Here is a 20878-nt window from a genome sequence, read left to right as displayed (position 1 = left end):
TGAACAGGATCTCTTCCTTTCTTGAACACTCTCTCTCCTCCCTGCCAAAGCATTCCTTTTTACCTCCTTATGCCAGTCATAATATTACCCCTCATATTATAGTAATTTTTATATCTTTCTTATCCCCATAACCATCCCCTAAATCTCCCTAGATTATAAGTGACTGGAAGTCATCTTTATTGGTGGAGAATATTATAATTATTGTGACAAGCAATTAGGAGATGTGTATTCCAGTATTGCCCCCTACGATCTTGTCCCTTCTCCTTTTCAGCTCTTTGTAAAGTTGTTTCCTATCTCTGGGTCTTGATTTCTTCATTTTTTTTTTAAATGAAGGGATCTCTACAACATCTTAGAACTCTAAATCTATGATGCCAAGATTCTTTGTCTTACATCAAACCTATTTTAGTGTTTGCACAGAGCAGGAGCCTCAAAATACTTGTTGAATGCAAGAACCAAGTTGAATTGAAAGATAATGAAGTGCATTTGCTTGATTTTCTAGCAGGAGTCAAAAGTTGACAAAGTGAACTAATTCTGTTCAGACCCGGTAGCATACTTAAGGCTCTACACATGCATATGTCAAAATGGTTATCCTCTAACACTGATACATGCTTATGACACTTTTTCAAGTGTGATCCTGGCATAGTCTTCAACACATAAATGCGATGTACACATTTGGGTAAATAAATAATTCATGACACTACAAAATTTTTATAGCAGATTTCAACCCTAAACATCCCTATTCCCATGACTGGGTGTGTGTGGATTAAGACTATGTTTACCACTAAATGAAGACCATGGCTTCAGCCTAATGGGACCTCATTCTAACCAAAGGATTTAGGGAAGGGACAGAAGGGATAATTGGCAGGGTACTAGAATAGGTGCCAGCAATTTCAAAGGAAAAACATCAACATTGTTTCTGCTGTAGAAGTCAATTTGATTCAACTTCATTCAGCATTTATTAAATGCCTACTATATACCATGCACTCTGCAAAGACCTGAGGATACAAAAAAATTAAATAGCCTCTGAACCCAAGTAGGTAACATTCTATATAGAGCATACACATTCCCAGTGGAATTCAAAATATATATGAAGCAATTTTAAGGTTTAGAAACTGCAAATAACTGAAGGGGAAGGGGAAAAATTAGTACAGGCCTTGAGTAGGATGTGGCACCTGAGCTATATCAAATGAGATAATATTTGTAAAATGGTTAGAACAGTAACTGGCACATAGTAAGTGTTATATAAATGCTAAAAGTATTTTTTTAGAAGGAAAGTAGTTTCTATATGGCAGAGGTGGATGAGAAGGCAGTGCATACCAGACAAGTAGGTGAAGCATGGAGGGGACATATAGAACATCTATGATCTGGTCCACCATGCAAACTGAGAATCAATTCATTACCTATTTTTATGGGTGCGGTGTAGCTCTGCTTGATCCTTGCCACAGATCATCCTCCCCATACTGCCCATCCCAACACACATCCATTTAGAAACCTTTAATTTAGCACACAAGTCAAAATATCTATCATATAGTTATGTACTGAAGCACAGATAGGTTGAGCTATAATCATAGGGAAAATAAGCAGAAGGAGCTCAGGAATCAGGAAACAGCACAGTCAAGGGGACATGGTAAGAACTTAAGAAATATTTCTTTAATTGAATTGGATTGAACTGAAGCTTGGTCATGACTCTTCCTATCTCTAAGTTTCCTCATCTGAAGAATAGTGGGGGAAGAGGAATAGATGACTTGGAAATTCCCTCTTAGCCCTACATCCTATGATCCTGTCTGAATACTAATTGGCCATCAACCAACTGAGTACTGATTCTGAGGTCCCTTCCACATCTCGATCTATGAGCCCATGAGCCAGTGAATGTGTCACCAGTGAGTGTTTAATGCACCTGAGCAGAAAGACTCCTACATGTAGTCTGGAAAGGAGCTGTGGCAATCTAGTGACTAATGAACAATAAAACAATGGAGAGCTCTCTCCTGTGCACAGTGACTCAGGGATGTAGATAACTTCATTGTTTTTCTAGCAAATTGTCTTCAGGTGAACCAACTACATATATCCTCATCAAAAAAGCATCCCAGTGTCAGAAGCAAGTTTTAAAATTACCAGCCTATCTCGAGAGCTCTCTGAAGAGAGAAGACAATAGAACCTGAAATGTCTGTAGGAAAAGAAAGCCACCATTTCCCCATATAATGGGGTTACAAAAAGGTGGTTTTTTTTTAAACTTTCCAAAAGGAAGATTCATCTTTAAGGAATATTAGCCTAATGAGGATTTTTTTCTTCTTTTTCAGAAAACTGTAAGATACAATTAGAGATGCTTCCAGCCTCTGAACTCACAAGCGCACTAGAATGATATTAGTGAGGGAGTGATTATATTCCACTGCTTGGCTTTTGATTATGAGGATTTTGGAGGATTTTCTTGGCTTACTTGTGGCCTAATTTAGCGAAACTTTTCCAAGGATTGAGCCAGTATTTGGAGTCAAATAACAACAAAAAAGATGGTTGTTATTTTAAATCTCTTTACCTATGGAGACCATGGTGAGTTGAACTGACAGAATTTAATGAAAAAGGAAGTCACCTATGAGCAGAATTAAGATCTTCAGAAAGTCTGAGATGAGGCCAAATTCTGTCTTTCTTTGTCACTTTTTAATTTTTTCCCCTACTTTCTCAGATTCACTATCTCTTTCTTTCTCATGTAATGCTTTATGTTTGGAGTTGACAATCCAGAAATACACAGGCAGTTCCCAACTTAGCTGGGTCATGTTCCAAAAGTTAGGCTGTTAAATCAGTTGCTTGGAACTCAACACATTTCCCCATAGAAACCACTTTATAAATAGAGGTTAGATTCCCCAGCCCCCAAATTACTTTTTTTAAGCCATGATATATTTAAAGCATAAAGTGGTATTAGACCCCATGACTCATGCATAATGATGATTCCAAAGGAAAATATACTCAGAATTTAATTCAATTTGGCCAATATTTATTAAGCACCTACTGTGTGCAAACCATAGCACTAATGGCATATATTGGTACACAAAAGACTGAGATGAGACTTGTACAAAATCCCCAAACTATTTAGTAACAGAGTCAGGATTTGGCAGAAGCCAGGTCTTCTTACATCTAATTTAGTCCTTTTTGCATTGTATCTTTTTGTTTCCCTGTTGCCAGATAAATCAAGGTTCTAGGGACATATTCTTATGGTAGGAGAGAAGGAAGGAAAATGAAGACAAGATAATTTTTGTGAATTGATTTGAAATGAGAAAAAATTGGCTAAAAATGGGCATAGTAAGAAAAAGTTTGCTGATTATTTAACTTGACCTATTATTTCTTTGTTGTTGGAGGACCCAGGTAGAAACTTTCTCTGCTTAAATAAATTGGCACCTTCTCTGAAACTTACAGCCTTACAGGTGAATAGCTATATCTTGTCTAATCACAAAGTCAGTATAGGTCAGAAAGCAGACTTAACACCAGGTCTTCCTGCCCCCAAGGCTAGATATCTCTATCCATTTTGCTATGTCAACTCATTGGTATCCATTTAAAAATATATGAATCTTCAACACATAGTAACAAGTTCTGCCTTTAAAGGGGATAAAGAGGAAAAAGAAGAGAATAAATTAGCGTTTATATAGTCCTACTATGTCCCAGGCACATATATGTGTTAACACACTATGTGTTAAGCTCTTTAAATTATTAAGAACATGATCTGTAGGTCAGAATGAAATCTTGCTATGGCATTCATCATTAGCCAGCTCTTAGAAATATCATGACCCAAAGGTAAAGTATAGATAAGAACTTTTAGGTATGACTCAGATCCTATGTGGTGACAGTGTAGTTATATTGGTTATAGTAGTAGTGGTGGTGGTGGTGGTGGTGGTGGTGGTATTTTTAGCTCTAGAAAAGTCAAGGTCAAAGAAGGCACAGAATAACAGTTTGAAAGGTGGATCTAACAAAATGATTGAGGTCATTATCTTTTAATTTTCTTCTGTTTTCTCTACCAAGAAAAATGCATTTTGGAATGAAAAGGACCCAGGATATATAGGGAGATAATAAAAGACCACATAAGCCACCCTTGATGATCAGTTCAAGTCAGCTAGCAGGGCCAGGTGAATGACATCCTAGCACAGAGCTTCTTGAACTGTGGATTGCGATCCCATTTTGAGGTTGGAAAAGGGTAGCTATAATTCTGATTTTTTTTATAAAGGGGGTGGTGGTGAATGGTGTTTTGAGACAGTATACTGTCCTAAAATGTGACTATCAAATCAGTCCTGCATCCTGGAAGGCTGGAATCACTCTTTGTAGCTACAGGTGAGTGCCCCTGTGCAAAAACTACCCTTGAGAATTCCTATAAGTACTTGCATGTATGATCAAATCTACCAGGAAATTTAGAGAGCTTTGCTGTGTCTGATGCAATTACAAAAGGAAAACCGTCATTTGGTTGCTCCATCTTTCCAGCCGCACCCTCCATTCCAGAAACAGAAATGCGTATAGAAATAAATGAAATACATCTGTAACGCTTTTGCTTGCTCAGCACTCTGATTCTTGACATATTTGTGAAAAGTCTGTATCCTGAATAAGATAATGAAGTATTGCCAAAAGCCATGCCAACTTAGGCTGTGGGCAAGCAAGTCTATGTCCATTCAGAAGGCAATAAATAAATAAATCCAAAGCCAAGATATAAAAAGCAGCAAGTGAGGTACCATCACTCTCCCTACCAGCTGAAGCACCAAGAAGCCCACAGCAGAGATTTAAAAAAGCAGGAATCAGACAGAGAACTGCCAGGAGGAGGTGTAAAAAAAGAATGGAAAGGAGGTTATCAGACTGTATGACCTCCATAATCAGCGACTTCTTGTTTGGTATTAGTGTGTTTCTACAGGCCTAGAAAATGGGCCCTCTGTGGAACTGAAACTAACAATGTATATGTGGATCTCCCCCAAAGTTACTTTGCACTCTTTTCAATCTGTCCAGCTGTAGAATTATACATCCTTGGGTATACAGCTGAGAACAAGGGAAACCAATGGCATATGGTATGTGGTTGGGTTGTGCTGCGTTATTTCAGTGCCAAGAGGAGCACAGCAAATCCCTAAGATCCAGATCTTGAAGGTGGGAGAAACTAATCATCTCTTTCACTTGGCAGTGCAGGACCTGTTGCTTGCCTATCACCTAGGTACTATGAACAAGATTTATCATCTCCAGAGCAATGATGTCTGGAAGCAATAAACAATTTTTGGTTTTTAACAAGATCCCAAAACATATTATTAAAGGAATAGCTAGTGAACCTCTAGACAGGGGTTCTTAACCTGGGGTCCATCAATTCTGAGGTGGGGGGGAAATAATTATTTAGGTATAATTGGATTCTTTTCTAATCTTGTGTATTTTATTTTACACATTTAAAAAATTATTCTGAGAAATGGGGCGTAGCTGTCACAGAAAGGATCAAAGAGCTCTATGGAACAAAGAAGGTGAAGAGCTTCTGATCTAGAAGATATAGTAATGATCAAGTATCAGCAAGAAATCATATCAAACTTAAATCATTTCCTTTTTCTGATAGGGTTATTAGATTAGAACACCAAGTTATAGGAAAATAGGTTTCACATGACTTCACATGTATAATGGGTATCATTTTGTCTGCAGTCTCAATGAGTTGGGGAGGAACTGAAGGCAAGGAGAGAATTTGGAAGTAAAAAAAAATTTTAAAGTTGATTTCAAAAGAAAAAAGTAAATAGACATTACAAGGACCTTAATCCATTGGAGAAAAGAGTGATTGCCTATAAACAAGAATTTCACATGATGGGAAAAAATGGACAGTTGGTATCTGTATTGATGTCAGATTTAATTACCTTGATTAGTCAGTCAAACATTTATGATGATGAAGAAGAAAAAAATGGTATGACAGTGACTAAGGGAATGTTCCAAATAGTATTTCCATACATTTTACCAAAGAATGTGATGAAAGTAATCTTTCTAGTCATGCGGTCAAGGTGGTGAGACATTAGAGGATTGTACATGTGCAAAACTGGTTAGATAGCTAGATCCAAAGAGTAGTCATTATGATTCAATGTCAACCTGGAAGACGAATTCCAATAAAATGTCCTGGATTCATGTTTAGCTCTCTGCTGTTTAACATTTTTTGAATGACTTATATAAAGAGACAGATGTCATGCTTATAAAATTTGCAGATGACAGAAACCTGGGAGGGCTGGCTAACACACTGGATGATGGTCTCCATCCAAACTTATTTTGACAGGCTAAAACACTGGGCTGTATCCAGTAATATGGACTAAAATAGGAATCACACTAGGCTTCAAGAAATCCACTTGATAAATAAAAATGAAGGAGGTATGGCCAGAGAACAATGCATGTCAAAAGAGATCTGAGGGTTTATTGGACTGAAAGTTCAAGGGAAATCAACAATATGCTGTGGAAGCCAAAAAGACTTAGGTTGCTTTAAGAGTCATGCCTCCCAAGACTAAGGATGAAATAGTCCTACTGTAGTCAGGTCAGGTTACACCTAGAGTACAGTTTTCAGTCCAAAACAGCACATCTTAGCAATCCTATTGATAAGGTGAATGGTGTCCAGAGAAATGCAATGAGCATATCCAGAATGAGCACAGGGCAACCAGAGCCACAGCTCTTCATGCTATTGGTCCAGGAGGGCAATTCCTTCCTCTGGGGCAAATATTTTCTACCCTTCCCCCATCTCTTTCCCAGTCCCTGCCCACAGACTGATCAGCTTCCTTCCCTCTCTTCTCTATTTATTATACCCCATGGTCTCATGGATATTATACCCTGATTCTGGGTGCCTGACCACCAAGGTGTCAAGGGAATTAAGTTACTTTCTGAAAATATGACCCTGAGGAGTCATCTAGTTTGGGGAACCATTACACTCAAGTACCCAGTGTTAGTGAAGGTTTACAAGGAGTAGGATCAGAGGCAAAGATATCTTGCCACTGTGCACATTGGCCATTACTGTTCTCCACTGTCTATAGTAAATTCACCTTAATCTTCCCCTAGTTAGTATCTCTCTCTCTCTCTCTCTCTCTCTCTCTCTCTCTCTCTCTCTGCCCTTCTTTTTTTAATGCAGTATTTTATTCCCCCCCAATTACATGTTAAAGCAATTAATTTTTTTTATGTTTTTAGTTCCAAATTCTGGTCCTCTTCTTTTCTGCCTTCCCATTCCCTCTCTGAGATCATGTAAATGTAATTTACATTTACATGTAATTTACAATCATGTAAAACATTTCCATGTTAGTCATTTTGCACAAGAAGACTGAAATAAAAAGAAAGGAAGGAAGGAAGGAAGGGAAGGAGGGAGAGAGAGATATTTGTCTTTTTTGTATATCACTAGAGAGCACATGATACCCAAAGCTCGAAAACCACCATTACCACTGTCATTTAGTAGAATAGTATATAATATCATATCTCTTTATACATATGGAAGATCTAACAAAACCACAGGACCATGGGACAGACAGAAATGCCCAGAAGTCACAGATTATTTTCCTGTAGTTAAGTCATTTCTGTGAAATGGTCATCTTGACTCTAAGATTTCCACCTTGTATTCCCTCCTCATCTCTACTGTGTCAGATTTCTCACTTCCTTCTAGCTGGAGTGCAGCCCCCTACTCAAGACCTTTCCTGACTTTCCTTGGTTATTAGTCCCTTCCCCAATTCTTTAAAATTTTATTCTGTGCATATCATGTATTGAATTATATGTGTATTGATTAGCTTCTAGAGAGCAGGAGCTGGTTTGTTTGCTTGTTTGTTCGTTTTGCCTCTCAATCCCCAGACTACAATACAGTGCCTAGCACACAGTAGGCCCTCCTTTTAAATAAAAATAGTTCTTGGTCTATAGACTTTTAGGTTTGCAAAACAGATAGGTTTAGATAAGTTATTTCATTTGATCCAACTCCATGAAGTAGGTGCTATTATCATCCCCATTTTTAAGATAAGGAAACTGAAGCATGTGGATATTAAGTGACTTGCCCAGGGTCACACAGCTAGTGTCTAAGAAAGAATTTGCACTCAGGTCTTTCTGACTCTCAGTCCCATAGTCTCTTCCCTGTGCTATCTAGTTGCTTTCTTTTCAGATCTCTATTTCTATGATCTATGAAACTCCAGGTCATTCTTCTCAATAACCTCAGTACTTAGTTAACAGGTTTTTTTTTCCTGTATCATAATCCCTGCCTCTTTCCAACACTCTGTTCTCCCAATTCCTCAAGTTCAATTCTCATGACCTCTTTTTCTAATCTATCTCTATCTTACAAAGGAGTAGTCAGACAGTAGGATACACAGGAGTGGGTCAACTACTGCTGAACATACTAGCCTGTGTTTGTATAGCTGATGAGCTAAGAATGTTTTCTTTTTTACATTTTTAAACACATTAAACTTTATTTTAAAATTTAAAAATCATTCTTCACTCGAGAGCCAGACAAAGGCCCAGATCTGGCCCATGGGCTTCAGTTCACCAACTCTTGCTTTAGTCAAACAGAAAATCCCTTATTCTTCCCTCTCACCTTCAACCCCTCTTGACCAGCTAAATCTGGCCTAGGTGTTATAATTTGTAGTTATGACTCTGACAACCAGGAGAGTGAACTGACTTAAAATTGTTTAAACAGTACAAGAAAGACCTGGGAATGTTTGGATCATAGAAGAGAATACTGAGAAAGCATATGATAATTAATTTTGACAGGTATTTGATGAGTTATCATGTGGAAAAAGGAATCATATTTGTAGGGGATTTTTCGGTCACAGGAAGCAGAACTCAGATCAACAGAAGATATTTCAAAGAAGAAATTTAAGCTCAATGTTAGGAAAGACTCCAGAACAATCAGAAGTAAGGGGAATGAGATGCCTCAGAAGGTAGAGGGTTTCTCTCTAGAGGTCTTCAAGTAACAGCAAGAAGGCTGCTTGTTGACTGGGTTGAAGTAAGGATCTTTTCTGGCTATGAGTTGCATTAGATGGTCATTAAGGTCCCTTTCATCTGTGAGATTTTGTGAATTGATGACTTTTTCAATTTCTTGCCTGGCAGAGCATTATCTCCATTAAACTTGATTTAAGTAAGAACTAGTGAGCTTCTGATCCCAAAGATAATTTATAATTATTTATAAATGCTGTGGGGTAACCTACTTTCAATGCTCTAAGGATCTATGGCAGGCTTGTACAGGTGTCATCTTCACTGACAGAGTAGACTTGCTACAGATGAATAAGGTCTTTGAGATTTTCTCTGGCTAAAACACCCATAACTGTAGTGGATAATCTGGTTACAGATGTCTCCAAACTTCATGAGACTCATCTTCAGACAGCAGATACACAGACCTTTGATGGGCCTTTTTATCTTGGTAGTACCAACCAGTGCTATTATAGTATAGTGAGAATCCAGAGTTCCCTCTCCCTGCCATGGGGTGAGATCAAAAGAGGAATTCCATAATTACAAGAGTCCTTAAAATCTCTAGGTCCTTTGCTGTAAAGTAACAAGCACATGTGTGGTCTAAGTTAATTAGATGGCAGGTACTCACTGTGCACAGACATACAGGAAGCACTGTGTGTTCGTCCTTCATTGCCAAAGACCATGCTTTCAGAGAAATAATGATGTGACTTACACTTGACTTTTGAATGAGGGAGGGCTATGCAGGTCACCAGCCTCACTTCTCCTCCAGAGTCATCTGAATCCAGTGACCAGATATTCATCAAGATGACTGGAGATGACTCAGGATGAGGCAATTGGGGTTAAATGACTTGCTCAAGGTCTCTTGACAGCTAGTGAATGTCAAGTGTCTGAGGTGAGATTTGAACTCAAGTCCTCCTGACTCCTGCACTGCTGCTCTATCCATTGTACCACCTAGCTGCCCTATGAAGCACTACTATACATATGGGATCAGGGGACCTGGGTTCAAATCTTGACTGACATATATTACGCCTGTGACCTTGATCAAATCACTAAAACTCACTGGGTCTCAGTTCCTTATCCACATAATGAAGGGGTTAAGATAGATGTCCTCTACCACCATGAAGTTAGTAGCCAATAATAAAACTTTTATTTTTTTTAAATTCCATCTTCTAGTTCAGCACATTTTATATTGATTGTACATGTGGGCACTTATTATTTGTAATACACAGGAGGCAACAACTGTAAACACAGACCTTCCCACCCCAGGCACTGTAAACTTTAAAATATTTATCCAACTATTTACATCAATTACTGTCTTTACTTATTTTATCTTCTCTAAGCCCTCTCTCCTCGCTTCCCCTGGAATTACACACATGGGAAATGGATGGCATTTTGCTACTATTTAAAAGTTCCATTATATTATCTGTTAGTGGAACACTGCTGTAGTTGTAAGTAGCCCTTTGTATGAGGTCAAAAATAAAAATAAAGAGAGGATATCAAGGGCAATATCTGAACAGTGTTTCAGGATGAGGATTTAATGCAGAGAGGAAAGATTCTTGTGGGCTTCTCTGTGCCTTATTAGAAGAGCATCATCCACAAAATGAGGCAAAAAGTGTGGGAGATATTCTTACAGATGAAATGGACTGAACACAAACCTTTAACAAATATGTCTTTTTCACTACACTCATTGTTCTGTAGGACGGTTTCTGCTGAACTTGTCAGGGAAAGGGTGAAGGGCAAGGGAAAACATGTAAAACACCAGAGTCAGTCTGATACAAGGGTCTAATTAAAGGTCTGTCTCTGATCAAACCTTTGCTTGCAGTCCCATCTCCTGTAAGGTATCCTTTTTTATCAATCAACCATCTCTCTGTAACGTATACACGAGGAGGGAGAAAAACATATCAGGGGTTACCAAGTGTTTTCCAAAAACCCTCCCTGTCCCTTCCATAGATGGTGGGACTGTCCCTTCCCCTGTATTTTGGAAAGGCAGCAGAAATAAGTTAACAACAAAACTTATTTTGAAGGCAGAAAACCACCACCATGTAACTTACAAGAATCAGGTGTCTGCGTGAGAAAAAAAAGGATGTTGAAACCAGATTTCATGCCAGGAGCAAGAAGGCACTAAGTAGTTTCATGCCAGGCAATTTGTGACAGGCTTGCCTATTACTCCTTAAAAATGCTGACCAAGGCTTGTCTCAGCTTTTGCCCAGGGCTCTTACTCAAAGAACCCAGAAGATAAAGAGAACTGACTACCCACAACTTCTGAGACCCACTACTTTCTCTGCCCCTGAGGCTCTTTGCTGAACAGCCTCTAGAAAGTTTTATTCACACCCACAACCTCATACCCCCTTGCCATAGTTGAAAAATCGGGCAGATCACAATGAATGGCACAGTGCATGAATATGTTCAACGAGGATAGGGAGCCATTTGAAGAAAAAGAGGCAACTGATTTGTACTACATATAAGGGACTTCCTGACAACGGTCATATGTCATCTAATTAGTTCTATGAAAACAGGACTTACAGGTGAAAGGACATTAATTCCATTGACACAGAGCTAAGGAGAATCGAGCTAAAGCCAGTGGGAGAGGAAACTGAGAAAAGAAGCCAGCTGGGAGGGGATGAGAGGAGCATCCCAGTAGGATTTCCTTTGCTGTGACACAGTCTGGCTATAATGTATTACAGCAATGTTATTGTGAAACACCATTAGTCATGGCAGCATAATATGTGCTATGCCTATTTAGAGTTTATTTGTCACTGAAACAGGTTAGCAGAGATTAGGGGAGGGATCTTCTTTCCTTGGGGTTTCTTAAGTATTTGACAGTTCTATGCTCTATCTGGGATAAGAGGTGTTGCTATCTGGAAGTCATGTGATTCTGGACCACATGATTAGGAAAGTCCCTTTTAGCCCCAGGATTCTGTAAGCAATACTAATGTATAGGAACTCCATCCACATCTGCCCATTTATTTCCAACAAACAATTCAAATGACCTCAATTACTATTTTTTCAGTGATGTGAAGGCATCATGGTAGCTTCTGGCCTCCTATTGCAACATACATATCCTTTATGCTGATGGCTGTCAGTTTCCCATGCATTATAAAGAGAACTGAATCCATACACATTCCCAGTGTACCCCACATTTTAACTCCTTGTCATATCTGTCTAATAGAACAAGAAATAATACACAGAATATTAAAAAAACATTAATAGTGAAAATGAATTATTAATTCAATTAAAGCATGAGCCCAATAATGATTCTTTTTCATTGCATTTATTAAAAAGAATTATTAATTGCTAACAGGGTATTAAAACACACACACACACACACACACACACACACACACACACACACACACACACACACACACACACACACACTGCTGACTATCCAGAGTGAAAATGCAGAACTTCTTTCAGTAGAAGTAAAGGAGAAGACACATGGTGTACAGTAGAGAGGAGCATTTCCTCTAGCCTCTCTTGATCCTGTGATGTTTAAGGCCTTAAACTGCACCAGAGATTTTCAGAACTCAGATGCTAAAAGACATGACATCAGGATTGAAAGGAGAGACTGTAAAATCTCAGTATTCTCTCCCTAATACACATATTCTACACTTTATTGCCCTCCATTCAATGTCCTCTCTGTCCATCCATTCTCATCTGTCCTTTAAGGTCTGCTTTTCATCATACAAGATGGTCTTAAGAACTGGTTTCCTTTTGCCCACCTGTTGAGACAGCCTACAATTCTTCTAATCCTAAGACTCAAAAGAGGGTGGGAGTGCAGAGGTGGGGTATGGCATCTGAATGCAATAGCATTTAAATTAATCCTAGGCTAAAAATGAGGCCTTCAGGAATTTATATAAGTAAATTTATTTTTAAAATAAGCTTTTTATAGTAATGCTTCATTCAGTTATCTAGAATTATCAGAGAATATATTCCACATGGGCAGCTAGGTGGTTCAGTGCCTGCCTAGAAGTGAGGAAGATTCATCTTCATGAGTTCAGATCTGGCCTCAGATGCTTACTATCTGTGTGACCCTGAGCAAGTCACTTAACCCTGTTTGTCTCAGTTTCCCCATCTATAAAATGAGCTAGAGAAGGCAAAGCACTCCAGTATCTTTTCCAAAAAATCCCAAATGGGGTCATGAACAGTATGAAATGACTGAATAACATATTCCACATAAGTGCATTATAGAAACTACATTTATGAACTTGAAGCCTGTCTACTACGTCTACCTGAAAGCCTGGTTTTCAAGGCTTTCACAATCTAGTGCCATTCTACTTATTCATTTTTCTCTAATATTTCCCCTTCCATGTACTTTAGACTTTTGTTAAACTGTGGATGACTCACCATTTTCCATACCACACCATGGAATTTTCCATTTGTGTATCTTTGTTCATGTTATCCCCTGTGCTTTGGATCTAGCCCCCGATCTCCACACAGGAACTGCCTGTTTAATTCATTTCAGTTTTTTAAGGTCTGACTCAGAGGTCACCATCTCCAAAAAGCCTTCTTTGAAGCATCTAGCCCATTTATACCCTTTAGATCTCATATAACATTTCATTTTCAACCCTTATACACATATCAATTATTATCTTGAATTCTAGTTATAAGTCTAAGTGTCATATCACTCCAACACTACACCAAGGAGAAGTAAGCACCCATTTTATTTCTCATTGCCATTTCCAGACCATCCCTTTGCCTCCATCACTAATCAACCTTTTTCTTTCCTTTGAAGTTCATTCTATTCATCTATATCACCCAGTTCAGGTCCTCATAGCTGTTATCTGCAATCTTCCTGGGCATTTTCTTTCTTTGCTCAAGGAATTAAGTACCCACCTTCAGCACCAGAACTAGCTAATTTTGTCCCCAAAGCAAGAATATATAATCCTCTCCCTATCTTAAAGGACTATGCTTAGGAGAGTCAATGCAAATTTTGTATGTTTTCATAAGCTCCCTCATTTTTGTGTGCCTATGATAAATACCTTAGATGTCTCATTCTTGTTAAAATTATGCTGAATGACTCATTCTTTCTCTCAACCTCAACTCCTAATCTTATACCAGGAAGTTCAATTAGAATGCTTATGTACCTAAAGTAATAATAATAACAATTCTCATTTATAAAATACTCTAAAGTTTCGAAAGGACTTTATATATGAAATCTCATTTGATCCTCACAAAAACTGCATGAGGTAAGTGTTATTATTCCCATTTTATATATAAGGAATCTGAGACTCAGAGTGGTTAAATAACTTGTCAAGGATTAACAAAGCTAATAATTATCTGAGGCAGGATACAAAGGCATACCACCTCTCTTCCTAGTCTGGTACAATATCCACTATACTCTGCTGCCATTCTGGCTTTCCAGTTTATCAAAATTGTCAAAGTTACTAATGCTTAGCAAACTCATCAACTTCCACCAATTACATCTTCACTCTACCTCATCCACATAGGAATGGCCATGTCTCTATTCTGTGAGCTTGAACTGTGAAATTCTTTACTCAGATGATAATCTTCTGTATATCCATCTTCCCTGCTGCTTAATTTTGCCTGAATGTATTACTCTTCTTCACCATGGCCTTCAGTCCCTCTGCCCCTCTCTATTTTCTCAGTCTAACACTCTGACAGCACCTTATTCTCATCAGAGTTTATCCTAAGGTTAACTAGCTTAACCACTGCCTATCTCCTCCCTTTCAATCTCTTTTCCCTCTGCCCCCATTGCCACACATGTCCTGTCAAAAGTTATTCTTGGTTTGGCCCCACTATCTGCCCTCTCTGTTCATCCTCACATACTACTGAACACCACTGGAGAAAATCACACCACTTCCTGCCTGAGTCAAATACAGACTAACGCTAGTTAATCAAAACTGGGACCTCACTGGTGACTCTTTATTCTTCCTAGACTGACTCATTATCAAGCCCCCTGCAGAAGCTCTTTAAACTTTCTCTTTTCTGACCCTTGATTCCTTCTATCTAGCAGAGGACCTTGTCTCCCATATTACTGAGAATATTAAAGATGTCCTCCATTAGCCTCCTCTGCACACATTAAAATCCACCTACCCTTTCCTTAAAACATCCCATTCTCCTATTTCGCCCTGTTCTGAGTGTTAGATAGATTTTCCCCCTTTTCTATTGATTCCCCTTGACCGCATTCCTTTAAAAGGATTCCAATTTCTTTGAAAACTCCTCCTGCCTTCCTTATATTCAATCTCCTTTTATCTAATGGCCTCTCTCCTGATACAAACACAAACATAGGTTTCCCATCCTTTAATTTTTTTCCCTTTTAATTCTGTTGTCCTCTTAAAATATCATTTTTTCCTCCTCCCATTCATAGCCAAACTCTTTTTAAAAGTTGCAGAGTTGTTTACACTCACTGTCTCTACTTTTTCAAATGCTACTTAATTCTCAATACCACACAATCTGGCTTCAGACTTTACCCCTGAACTCTAATTGCTCTATCCAAAATTTACTAATGTTTGCTAGTTTCTTCTGAGTCCTCTTCATCCTTGACCTTTCTGTACCTTTTTTACACTGGCGACCATCTTATCTTCCTGAATATTATCCCCTTCTTTTACTCATAAGTCATAGTTTTTAAAAAATACCTGCTTTTTTCTTCTAAGCTGTCTGAATTCTTGTTCTCAGTCATGTTTGCTGGATCATCACTTATCTCCTCCCCATACTCAAATGTTAGTTTCCCCCAGTTATTCGTCCCAGGTCCTCTTCTCTTCTTTCTTGATGGTATAAACAGTTCTCATAGATTCATCATAATGTAGATAGCTTCCACACCTATATATCCAGTCATAATCTCTTTCTTGACCTAGTTCTTCATAACCAACCACCTAATGGACATCTGTCTTCATTTAGATTCCCATTAGCATGTCAAACTCAACAAAATTACAATAGAATGAATTCACTTTCTTTTTTAAAAAGTTACCTTTTTGTCATCTAAAACTAACTTTTCTATTGAGGATATCACAATCCTGTGAATTTGGGTTCACAGATTCATGGTCATTTCCTACTCTTCCCACTCCACCCACATTTCCAATTAGCTGGAAATGTCTTGACAATTCTATCACCGCAATTTCTTAAATTTGTCCCTCCTCTCTACTCACATAGCCATTACCCAGATCAGATCTTCATTACTTCTGAGCTGAAACACTGAAATAGCTTCCTAATTGATCTCCCTACTTCTGGTCTGTTTCCTGTCCAAACTTTCATCCACACTGTCGCCTAAGTAATCTGTCTAAGACACAGGTCTGACCTGGTTAGTATCCTGTACAAAAATCTTTAATGGCTCCCTATTGCCTCCAGAGCAAAAAGCAAAGTATTCAGCTTTGTATTTAAGACCCTCTATAGTCTAGTTCTAGCTTGCTTTTTCCTCATTTTATGTTTGATTTAATACCCACCTATGTACTCCATAGTCCATCCACACAGATGTAATAGTCGTTTCCCTAACTTCATATTCTGTGTTTCACACAGGTTATGTGACTCCATGCCTAGAATGATTTATCCTTAGAATCCCTACTTGTCTTTGTTGCTCAGTTCAGGTGATACTTCTCATTCAAAGTCTCTCAACCCTCAACCCGTCTTCCTCTTTAAATTGTCTTCCATTGGCCATTTGTCTACATGTATATCCTCTTAAGTAGAAAATAAGTGCCATAAATCAGAACTGTGTCCTTTTTGCCTTTTCATTCCCAACAGCTGCTATCATATCTTGCACATAGTAGACATGAATTCATAGAAGAAAGGAAAAAAAAGGATACAGCTTATTCAAAAAAGGAATGAGCTCTTCATTCCCCATCGAGGGTCTCCACGTAGAGGCTAGATGATGACATATTCACAAACTTGTAGCAGGGATTCTTGGTCAGGTACAGGTTGGCATAGGTGACCTCTGGAGTCCCTTCCAAATGTGAGATTAGGTGATTCTTTTATTCTCAAACACACCAATCTCCAAACATGTTGAACAAATCTATTATATTAGTCAAAAACATACAAATAACATTTCTTTAATGGGCCAAATTCTTCATACCACTAGGACCAAATGTAAATATACTGCTCTGTTTTGTTTTTAAAACTCTTTACAACCTGGTCCCATTCTACCTTTCCAGACTCAAAGGACACAACTCCCTCTCCCATGCTTTATAATCTAGCCAAACAGGCCTTCTTTCTCTTCCTCACACATTCCACTACATCTTCCATTCCATGACTGTATCAGCTGTCTACCACTCCTGAAATTCACTAACTCCTTACTTCTTCCTCAGAGAATCACTTTATTCCTTTAAAATGCAGCATAAGCACCATCTTCCACACAAAGCCTTTCCCAGTCTCCTTCTACTGCTAGTCTCCTCCTTTCCCTTCTGAACTACCTTGTCTTTGACTACTTTGTATATGTAAACTCATCTTTATTTTTATAATTTATTTATTTTATGTTTATAAAATTTATGGTATGCCATGGATATATTTTTGTAGGTACTTACCTTCTTTGTTAGAATGTAAGTTCATTGAGGATAGGAATGCTTTTCTTTATTTGTACTTATATCCCTGGTGCCTACCAAAGCTCTAGACATATAGAAAGCACTTAATAAATGTTTGTTGATTAATTTCTCCCTGAGTATGAGTCAGGAAACTGTGGAAGCTGCATTTGCTCTACAGGCAAATGGGGTGACCTGATAACTGGTAGCTTAATTGGCCCTGGGAGACTTCATGCTGAATCCAAAGACATCTATCTTACTCCCAACAATAAGCTGAGACCTAGAAGAATTGAGCTACACAACACAGGTAATTATCTAGCAGGTAGTGCAGAAAAAGTATATTTCGTAGTAAAGCATAACACCAGCCCAGATAACAAGATTTCTAACTTTAGTGGCTGGACCAAGTTTCCCAAAAGGAAACAAGGCATGAATCTTTATGCTAAGCCAAGTGAGGTGAGCAGAAAAACACACATATTGACTTTGTCTTGAGGTCAGTAGGAAGAGGTCCAATGAGTAAACTTAATGAAAAAATGACAGTTTGGAAACTAGGGTTGCCCTCCTCCAAGCTGTTGGCAAATGGAAGTATGTTTGCATAGGGCCTGGTGTAAGGCCCTCCATCTCTCAGCCTTTGGTCTCCATGTATTTTCCTGACAGTCCTGTATCCAGGAGCCAACTGGCAGTGCCGGCTGCATTTGCAGGGGAAACAGAGCGGCACTGCCAGCTTTCAGTGACAAAAGGAGTGTTTATAGCAGGCGCTCTGACAGCTGTCCGAGTGCCACATTTATTTACAAAACGTTAGTTAAATTAGTGACAGTTGGCGGTGGGGAGGAAAAGCTGAGAGAAAAGCTGACATTACTTGATCTAGCTGGTGCCTTTGCACTGGTTTTGCTCACCCTATTTATTTATTTATTAATTCTATTTGCTTCTTAGTTTATTTATTGATATGTTTTGCCTCATTTTCCAGCCACTGGTTTTAAGAAGCTGTGGATGCTCTTGTCAGTGACTGCTCCATTTTCTTCCAATCCAAAGGTCTTAATGGCTAAAAGTCACTTCTGGGGGTCTCTGAAACTCAGCGAGTCTAAATAGATCAGAGACTTCCAAGAAAGTTTTGTGACAATAGAGAACATATCTCCTGGGCTCTTCCAGAGAGCACTTAGGTATGATCAACATACGCTTATTAAGGAATGAATTATCACTGCCATCAGCATTACTTCATTATTTCTGTTATATTGATCAGCAGTATGTTTCCCAAAGATACAACTTCTACTTTTATTCTTTTGGATAGTAGTAATCAAATTGTAAGAGGCCAAGTTTCATTTAGAAGCTTCAGAGTTGTCCTAATGATAAAGACTTTTTAAGACTCTGGAAACATATTCCCAGGAAAGCCTATGGAATTTTCTTCCCTGCAGAAACGACCTTTTCACAGGCCTATGTTCTAACTCCCCAATTAGATTGTAAGCTCTTTGAGACTAGAGGTCCTTTTTTTGGAGTGAGGGATAACTCAATGAAAACAAATAATATTCTCTTACAATAACTGACAACGGTTTATGACAGCAACAATAGAAGGAGCATATATTAAACAGAACTTTTAAGTTTCAAAAAATGCTTTATACACATCACCTCATGTAAACATCACAAGTACCATTTGAGATAACTAATGCAAGTACCATTGTCTCCTTTTAATATATGAGGAAGCAGAAGATAGAATGGTAGCCCTGGAGTCAAGAAGTCTTGTCTTCCTGAGTTCAAATCTAGTCTTAGAAACTCACTGTCTGTGGGAAGCTGGAAAAGTCACTTAATCTGCCTGTTTCTTCATCTATAAAATGATCTGGAGAAGGAAATGACAGACCATTCCAAAATCCTTGTCAAAAAAAAAAAAAGAAAGAAAACCCAGACTGGGTCACAAAGAGTCGGACATGACTGAACTGAATGGATCAGATAGAATAAGACAATTAGTTACCACTCACAGTTAGAATGTGTTTTAATTGAATATTTACTTGAAATTTTCTTAGTAACAGTATTCAAACTCTTAGCAAAAGAAACCAAATTCTGAAGATTTATAAAAAGACCTATCCATTAAAAATATTTAAAATAAGCTGTTTTCTGTATTTCATGGCAAAAAGTAGAACACTGTCTATTAAAAAAACAAAACCCTGCCACACTGAGTAATGTTTCAAGATCTATATATTGTGATTCACATGATACATTTTGTCGAATATATACACAATATCTGAATGCCAACATGAATGGAAGAGAAAAAAGGTGTGCAGCAAATTGAATGTTCTTAAAATGTGGTTTGAAAGGGCGACTTCCTAGTGAATTAACTTAATGAGCAAAAGCTAGAATATTTAAGAGGTGGGATTTGAACTCAAGTCTTCTTAACTGGAGCTACATTACCCCCTTCATTGAATTCTCGCAACAACAGAACCTTCAAGACTGAGGGGACTTTGTCACTCATGTAGTCAATTGCTTTATTTCATGGACAAGAAGTCTGAGGTACAAAGTTAAATGATTTACTCTAGCTCATACAACTATTAAGTAGCAGAATTAAGTCGAGCCCAGATCTTCTGTCTTACCAGCTTAGTGCTCTTTCCATAATATCATCAGTGCTTTGGATGTAATAGTGAAGCATGGATTAGACCACTTCTGGAGGCCCCTTCCCACCTCATGGTTCCATATTTCCATACTCTTTCCTTGAAGTTCTTTCCAGTCTTCTATACTCTCATAAATCCCTTTTTGCTACATTCTCATTTTGCTTTGTGAGAAAGAGTCATCCCTGAAATATTACACAAAATTTGTTTGGAATTCCTTCTTGTCATAACAGCTATAAGTCTGCAGTGATAATAACCATTTCATTTGGCCTTCTAGTGGGAAGTTTCCAGACTCTGAGTTAAGCAGCCAAAATTCTGATAGTGAGTAGAGAATTCTGCAGATGGCTTTTACTTAGGGGTAAAAGTCAACTTACATATATCCAACTGTTCTGTAAAAATCACCTCATCCATCTTTCCTGGTCCTATATTCTCTGTGACAGACTAACTTCTCCACAGCAGAGGGATTAAGTGTCTTGTCTAATGCCTCTCCTTCTGTCAAGAATAAGTACTGCATCATATCCTCGTATATTTATTGAAGCCTTAGAGCACTCTACCCACCACTGATTATGTTCTGATAATTATTGACAAAATAAATATTGCAGTATAAAAAATAATGTATTGTATAAAACTGTGTATTCCTATTACATATGGGGTTTTTCATAAAGTAAATGTTTCCTGTGGTGAACTGCTACTTGTGTGTATTTTAAGAATGTTTTTTAACTGATATTCTTCCTTCTCTCTTGCTAATTTCAAGTTATGGTAACTAGCAAAGCAATTATTTTTCAATGCCAAAGGTCAACCTCAGGGGCAAGGTATATTGTGGCTACTATAACAGTGAATATTTGCCCTGGACTTGGCCTTAGAAAAAGAGCTGATTCTGACATTAACTAGCAATATAACAGTTTTGTTTTTCATTTCCAAGATGGG

At 38.2% G+C, this 20878-nt stretch overlaps 1 protein-coding gene across 3 annotated transcripts in view; it reads right to left on the bottom strand.

The window, feature by feature from the left end:
- NTM (neurotrimin) overlaps positions 1 to 20878 on the bottom strand; it is a 1288851-nt gene that overhangs the window by 516385 nt on the left and 751588 nt on the right. The window lies entirely within an intron of this gene.

The sequence above is a fragment of the Notamacropus eugenii genome, chromosome 5, assembly GCF_028372415.1.
Source record: "Notamacropus eugenii isolate mMacEug1 chromosome 5, mMacEug1.pri_v2, whole genome shotgun sequence".
In the NCBI taxonomy this organism is placed as follows: domain Eukaryota; kingdom Metazoa; phylum Chordata; class Mammalia; order Diprotodontia; family Macropodidae; genus Notamacropus; species Notamacropus eugenii.
The sequence above is the reverse complement of the archived record's forward strand: the minus strand, read 5'-3'. Positions and strand labels throughout refer to the sequence as shown.